Below are 8,577 nucleotides of genomic sequence, written 5' to 3' on the forward strand. Positions count from 1 at the left end.
GACTATTTTCCAAAGCCCAACTCTTTGAAAAAAAGCATGCCAAAAATAAAAGATGTTAAATTTATAGATTTATGAATGAAAGACAATCTTGTTGTATCTCAGAGACTGCTGGATAAGCAGGAGATTTGCCAGCATTATTCAGTTTTCAGTGAAATATTTATTGTTAATGATTAATTGTAATACATTTTACATTTCAAAACTAATCATGCCTTGACAGCACGCATCCTTTTAATTTCCTGAATCCCATCAATTTTTTTTATTTGTCTGCTGCCCATACAGGAATAATATAATTTAAAGGCTGTTTTGACATCATTTCACACTTTTCTGGAACGACTCCAGTGGACAGTGACGTCCCACCGTGTGCATGAACTTTCAGATTTCAACTGCAAATCTACCTTTACCATAAAATTCTCCCTCAATAAAAATCCTGGCAAATGAAAAAATATTTTGTGAGTTTAGGTTGAGTAGGGAATGCTGCTGTACTCAGTCAACTCTAACAGCACGTATCCAGCCATATACAAGTTCATGTACCTAACATATAATGAGAAATCCAAAACCCTGGAAAAAGAACACCACATCCAACATGAAGACTGAAACCAACGGGTTACCACACACCAGTCGACCACAATTATTTTCTCATTCCTTTTTCTGTTTATGTTGAAACTCACATAGCTAAAATTATGTCAGTTGGAAACACTGGCCATAACTAATTTTTCTATCCTCTTGGTCTGAGCCATGCTAGTGTTATTAACCCTATTGAGTTTTTGCCATATATTGATACAGACTCTTGATAGCTTGTACGGTAAATTATCTCATGTAATTTGGCATCAAGTCCTAACCACACAATTGTCATTGTTTAAATGATCAAAGATCAAATTAGGTTTTGCTTATATTGCTCAACTTTGTGCAGAAATGATAAAGAAAAACATGCCTAATGTTGTCGTAATTCCTCCTGCAGATGATTGCGGGACATTTTTCCCTGTCGCAGCAGCCAGCTGTGTGATAGTTTTGATCGACTGGCTGCACTGAAGTGTACAGCTCAACAATTTATTTACCACAAATTTCATGAAGAACTGGGACCTTTGTGAGCCCAGCCAAGCTGACACACAGAGCCATGCAGCAGCACACAAGCGCAGTCCACCTGGATGCATTTTTACCATCACCCAGCCAGTTTATGATTATCTTTTCCACTGTGGCAAACCAGACTGAACACCCACCAACAGATAAATGGATACATGCACGCCCACATGCAAGCACACACGCATTCGCAGTCTCTAAAAGCAGACGTGCTTATGATACAGACACACACACGTTCCAGGGTTCCTCCTTGATGGCTGTGACCTGGTAAGGAAAGTCTCCATACATCAATAGAAGGTATATGAATGGAACAACTCCTTGTGTGCTGGCAGCAAAGACTCAGTCACAACTCGTTAGCCTGACAGGCTAGCAGAAAGGTTCTGACAGCATCCTGGCTGTGATCGGTGTGGCCTGGGGTGATGGGGACATACCTGTGGCTGCTTTGTGTACTCTGTGGGCACGTGGTGAAGACTGAGCACACGTAGCAGCTGAAGCCTGGCAGCAACAGTAGCTAAGGGTCTAGGTGTCCACGCCAGCCGCCGCCTCACCATACACGTCTTCAGCAATAACAAAGTTCACTCTCACTTTTTTCAGTATTTTCTACACCCAATTTCACCTTCTCATGCCCTCTCTCACTTTCTCCTGCCTTCGCACACTCACACAGACACACACAGATTATAGCCATAAGGGGAAACAGTGAATCTAAGCACTGCTGTGGTACAGTGAGCTCAGTGCTAAGTTTGGACACTGAGCAAAAATCCATTTGGAGAGCAGTTATTATTTCAGTTGATTAACCAGATTTTGTGGTTTTAAATATATAGATTTGTTGGTCTTTAAAGAAGTAGTTTGACAGTTTGGTTACTTTCTTTCAAAGAGTTAGATGGTAGGAATTGTAGACTAGTCCCCTTGTGCAGTTAGTAGGCCAAATAAATATGGCTACACCTAGAAACCAGTTAGCTTAGATTATTAAGATGATGTAAAAGAAGCCGTTGGCCAGGAAACATACACATTTAATGCTTAAATATATGGATAATCGTCATGATAAAGCATATATTTTGTTAATTCATGCTTAAGAGGATCTTGCAAGTGTGTTTTGTTTCTTTGTAAAGAGCTCATTCCTCTGTTTGTCTTACACTTACTTTGAACTTTTGCATTTTTAAGGTACTTATTATTTATGTATTTTTTTTTTTAAATATTCATGAGTCTTATTTCAGACATTTCCTTCAACAATGTGCTGAAAACGAGATGAGCGAGCCCTCTGCAGAGATTTTATTCAGCCCCTTTCTAGATGTCTCTCTGAGGGGTCTTTGGAAGAACACGTGTTTTTAATAAGGGTCTTTGCGTCTGGCCTTGCATAAATGTTTTGCAGTGTTCCTTCTGTGAGCTGGGGCCTGTCTTTATAGTGGAGGCTAATCAGCTGTAAATTCTGTTTTAAAAAGGAAAAGAGGGGCACGGAAGGAGTTAATCTCCAAGGCCCATTCTGTCTCACCTAATTGTCTCTCTCGCTTTCCCTCTCTCTCTCTCATATGTAGACCTTTATAGGTGATACACACTCCTTAAAGAAAGAGTCAAGAGAAGATGATGACAAAAAAGAAATGTGTGTGGGAGGGGAGAGAAAGGTTCAAGGCTCTGACAAATGATCTAATAAACGAGTTGGAAGATTACAGGCTAGGTGCCCACAGGGAGAGGAAGTGGAGCAGTAAATATTTTTTAAAAGCTGTCAATAAATTTGCAGTGTTGAGTTGAGAGAAGTATCCACAGCGAGAGCCTAAGAGATGGGGCTCCTGTGCTGGGTAGGTGCTTCACTGTCAGGACCCTGGGTAAGGCTAAAAGTAATTTAAGTGCTGAAATGTTGTTTTAAAGGAGCGCTAATATAGAGATTTCTTACATTAGCACCAGAAAGAGCACCTTGTTTGATTAATATGCTACAACGAGCTGTCGAATTAAACTGTATTCTTTCACACTTTTTTAAAGGTTAATATGGATACAGCTGTATAATAGTAGTCAGTAAGCCTTTATAGCAGTACGTCGAGGATTTCTTTTACTCTGCACAAGACAAGGATCACAGTTTACTGATATTTTGTTTTGTGGTTCTTTTCATAAAGGCATAAACAGCTCATTCTGTCGGTGGTCTATAAAGTTCACAGGCACCAGCCTCACTTTCCCACACCTTTCAAACATGCATTTTACTTAGCAGCCTAATTAAAGTTGATTCAAGGGTTCACCTGCATGCCTATTGGCAAATGTTCCCCACAGGGCAGTGCTTCTGTCTGAGTGATGGTTTGATGAGGTAATGTCAGGAGCACACAGGTCTCACCTGCAGATGTCTTTTGGTAGAACTCCAGTACAGGTTGTCTGATTATGTGAATAAGTCACATCATTCAAAAATGATTAAAACTATCTGACAGAAACAGCAAAGGAAGCAGCTGTGATTAAAATGTTAGGTGGCTTCATTTCAAGTTGTACTAACAGACGTTTTGTTACACAAACATTAATTACACATTGACTCATACTGTTATAATTACCTGTATTTACCCTTGATAGGCCCTGTGTGCCTCTACTAGGGTACTGAAAGTTAGGTTGTCATTTTAGATCCAGCAAACTCCATCTTTATTCACCTCAACCGGGTGGAGTAGTTGGATTCCAAGGTGCAATAGTGGAACCTACGCCACCTCATAACTACCATAGGAAATTGAAATTTTTAGACCTCCCAGTCATCAGACATAACAACACTGATTTCATTCTTCTGTACTTCCTCTCCAACCAGCTTGGGTAAACATCAAAATTAGTGGTCAGACAGTAAAAATAAAAACTAGCTCACTTTTTTGCTGGTTATAGTGAGCAGTGTGAAATGTTCAATTAGGGCCAAGAAAGATTTAAAAAAATATCTTTTTGACAGAAACATGGTTTACGGTTGGTGATCTTACTGACATATGTGTGCTTTCTCTATAACACAATAACACAAATATTCATTCCTGTGTGGCCATACAAACCGTAAACACAACAAAGCCCTGAAGACATGGGAAAAGCATCAGGACACTGATACCTTCTATGACACCTTCCTCCTCACTCCTGGAACAAATCCTCTTGAGTTTCTGTTTGGTAAGCAGGGAGAACATCCTCCCATCGCTGCTGTTCTCCACTTCCCAGCTGGTTTCCCCTGCTTTGGATAATGTTTCACTGATCCTCGCATCACACCGCTGCTGCTAAGGTGTGGTGGACAGAGGTTCAAGACCTCCAAGCCAAATAAACACAATACAGAGGAGGCTTGGTGAGGTGTTAAGGTTGCAATAAGAGGGTGTAAATTACAAATAGTAAGTTATAATAATGATCGTACTTTTTAAAATAACATGATTCATTTAATCCTAATAGTTAGTGTCAAATAGAAACACATAAACACACAAATATGTTATTTAAAAAGTGCACAGGAATGTGCTCATTTTTGTCATATACAGTAAAAGGAAAAACTTAAAAATAGTTACCTCTGATTTAAAACACCATCACACTCTCATATTTAATGAATTAGCTCTTTTCTACGTTATTTGAGACATTCAATACAAAAGATGTAAAGTAGCAATTATTTGGCGCATATGGTCGTAATTATTTATATTTTCATAATATAACCCTGTAAAAAGTGCCACACTAGTACACTAAGTTTTGAACCTTCTCATATTCATTCCCAGTCTTTGCAGTGAATTTGAGATACTGACACTTAGTGACACGCAGAATTTGAAGGTGTTTTTTTCTCCACACAAATTTTGCAATAGGACCCGTTCAGAAGGAAGGCTTACATTGTTGTCCTTAGGATGGCACTGGCTAATAAATGTTACCCCTAATCACTTTCATTTCTGATTCCTTCACACACCTCTTGGTTGTACTTTGTCTAACCGTGCCAAGGTCCAACTGCCTCTGACTTTTATACAGCTATCCTTGAAGCAGAAGCAGCAACTACCAAACAGACATCACTTCCAATCATCGTCATGACCCCAAAGCCCTCTGAAAACAAGCAGCCTACTCCAGGTCTCCAGTTTCTCTTCAAAATCCCACTAGACTCACCAGTATTCTCTTGGATTCATTCTGGCCTGCAGTGTCTTTTTTTGCAGGCAATGCATGTCATCTTAACAATCACTAAAAATCAGAGGCAAAAGAAAAAATTCTTTAAGCCATTATCTTTCTTTTGATGGGCAATTGACTTCAGGAACGGGAGTTTTTAGGGAGGGAGGGAGCGGGGCTGTGGAGCTCGGTTGTGCTTGCCAGTAAGAGCTCCAGGGCCTCCTGTTCTGTTCTGCTGTGATGCCTGCGCGCTGAGTTTGGCTTGGCTTGAGTCTCTGCACTTGATGGTTTATTCATATTCAGTGGTGCAGGACGCTGTGCCATGAGGTTCCTCTCACACTCAATATGTCTGCAAAAAAGTGACAGCGAAGAATTCTGAATCCCACTTTTGCTGCATAGGTGTTTAAAATGTTTTGTTCTCATCTTAAGATTGAAGCAATCATCGCGCACTGATGCAGCCAATACCACACATCTTTACCGTCTCTCTCCACAAAAGCCGACGTTTTACAACAACATCTTGTCACATGTGTTCTAATCCTGTCTTTTCAAATTTGGCTTTTGTTTTTTCATGTGTTTATTTTATTCTCCTTTTTTAAATTGCTAGTCTTCTGTTGTGACATCTATTTCAGCATCAAAACCATGAATTCCTTCAGTTTTTTGTGCCTCAAACAGACTGGGAAAAGAAGCTTTAGCAAATATATCTCATGCACATCAAAGCATGAAACAGGCAACACTGGAGAAAAGTTTGGCATTCCTGGGGAAATTTATTTTCTGTATATATTACAACCTCCCACACAGCCATACTATTCCCACAAATTCGTACTATACTTGTACATGCAAACTTCATATAAATACACAAATAGGTAAACACCCTAACTTCAATAATGTCTAATCTCGCCCGGGTGATTGTCTCCATGGCTTGTACTCATCAATTAACAAGCCACTTGCTATTCAAAAACAAACAACATCAACTTCCCCTGAAAAGCCCAGTCAAAACAAGCAGCAAAGCCTGGCTTGTCCACACTGCCCCTCTTAATCAAAGCCAGATGTCTCCTCAAAAACTATTTCTCTCTTTTCCTCGCAGCACCCCTTTCTCCAATCTCTCATTCCCCTTCTCTTCCCTCCGCATTCCCTTTCCTGTCAGAGATTGTGTAGACCTCTTTTCCTCAGCAGTCGTGATTTGGCACTCTTAGGCTATCTGTCTTTTTCTCTCTCTGTCTCAAGTTTTCCTCCTACTTCCCTCCATTTCCCTTTTTCTGTCCTGAGAATCAGCATCTTGTCAAGCAAGCACAGACCTACAGTGAACCTCCACAGCATTCACAATCACTCAAGGTGAAAAATTAGACCCACATGGAAGATGTCGCCAAAGAATTGCCTCTTGCCGAATACCTTCCAGTAGATCTGCTGGGGCATTTAATGTCATGGCGATTTTGAAATACATGCCACAGCCTGCCTGTCTAAGTAAGAGTTCCAGATTTCTTTCTATTTACTTAAGCGTGAGCCATGTCCCTTAAGTTTCAGCTCTTTGAAGAGAGCAATCTCGTGGCTGTCAACACACCATTCTCAGTTAGTCGGGGCGGGAGCCAAGCCCAGAATGAACGCTAATTTACTTTTCCACCTCAGTGCTGAGAGAAAACACCCTTCCCCAAAGATGCTAAACAGAATCGGCAGTTCTGTTCTGCTAACTGCTCTTTAGGGGGAAACCTCCAGAGCATGTCTTCCTACTACCACTGCTTTCAGCTCTCTTGCAAACTCACCCTCTTTAATCTGAGAGGCAAATAGCCCCCAGTGTTGTTCTTAAAGCTCAGGCACAGCTCTGGACAGCTCAATGGGCCCTTGGAGAGATGCAACAAAAGCACAAGTCTCTGTGTTTGAAGTCTGCCATGTGATTGGCACTTATTTAGTGGCTCTTTAGCCTCTTTCTGCTTTTGCATCGCATTGTGTTGTACTGCCTCATATAATTAGCTGTGATTTCGTGTATTCTGGTAAGGAACTGTTGCTCAGAAACTGCTCTGTCAAATGTTGCCAAATGTTCTGGTCTTAGATAAACTCCTCCAAGTCATTCATTATGCAAATCACAGATGGAATCCAACAAAATCTGAAATTACCTCAGTTGGTCCTTTGCTTTAAGGATGACAACCAAACAGATGTTTGCCGAAACAACTTTTTACAAACAGCTTTTTAAAAATTATTATTAAGTAAAAATGTATGTTGCACATATATTTTGATTGACAGAGGCCATTCAATTTACAATCAAATGGCTTCCTCAACTTAAGTCTCTGTATTCTCCAGATTTCTTAATCCTTGCAAAACACAACATCCAAAACCGTTAAAAAAACAAGAACAAAACACTTTCTGTAAAGCTTTGTTTTTAAAGTTTAATTTTAATTATTATAATCCTCACGCCTGCATAAACATATTGGTAAACCACTACTTGATTTATTTTTAATATGGAAGAAGAAGAAAAAACAACTCCTTCACACCATCCTGTCCTGGGTCTTATCAGCACGGACTTCATGCCTGACTTGCTGGCTTCATTGCTTCAATGGGTTTGAGAGGATGGAGGAAGGGGCAGCAGATTCTTGAAGGGGACACTTGTGGGAAGGAAAAGGGTCTCATTGCGAGAGATCAGCTTGTGTAAACATTCAGGTTAATGAAGCTCAGTGGGTCTAATCCTCAGTCCTCTTTCTCACTCTCCCTCACCCTGGCCTCAAACTCCCATCACCCCTCCCCAGGACCCACACCCCTATTTTCGACTATAATCCCTTGCAGGAGCAGGCACTGTCAATCAAAAGAACCTAAGAAAAGAAAGACAAGGGGTGTCGTGTGCATGTGCTCGTGTGTGTATATACGCATTTACTTTGCATACAGTACATCTGAATGTGTTCATATGTCAGAGAGGATATCCGCTTGTATACACGAACCACAAACGCCATGTTTGTCAATGTACGGTTACGCCGGGTGCTTTAAGGTAGGGGTTGGATGGGGGATTTCCATAGTTCTTTAAACCATATGAATCGAAACAGTGGAAGCTCTGGGCTGAGACCTGGACTCGGGGGTAATCAGCAACACATGAACAATGCGTGTGTAAGAAGAAAAGGAGATGAAGGAGGAGGAAAAGAACGGAAAGTAAGGTTTCTAGTCTAAGTTCTCCAAACATTGTCACACGTTGTGGTCAGACTATCAGGCAAGCACAGGAGGAAATATTTTTTCTACCCTAAAACAACGTCACATTATCACAGCACATTGGGCTCGCTGAGAAATAAGTGTTACATGCCATGCTGCTCCTCGTTCATGGGAAAAATTCTTGGTTAAAGATTTTGATATACAACAAATGCTGGAAAGGATTTCTGTAGTTAAGACACATATTATTTATTAAATCACACAAAGTTTACTGTTTAACAGAAACTTCCCAGAGCAGGTCTTTGAAGCTTTGATCCAGTGCAA

This window comes from Astatotilapia calliptera, chromosome 5 (genome assembly GCF_964374335.1).
Source record: "Astatotilapia calliptera chromosome 5, fAstCal68.1, whole genome shotgun sequence".
NCBI classification, from domain to species: domain Eukaryota; kingdom Metazoa; phylum Chordata; class Actinopteri; order Cichliformes; family Cichlidae; genus Astatotilapia; species Astatotilapia calliptera.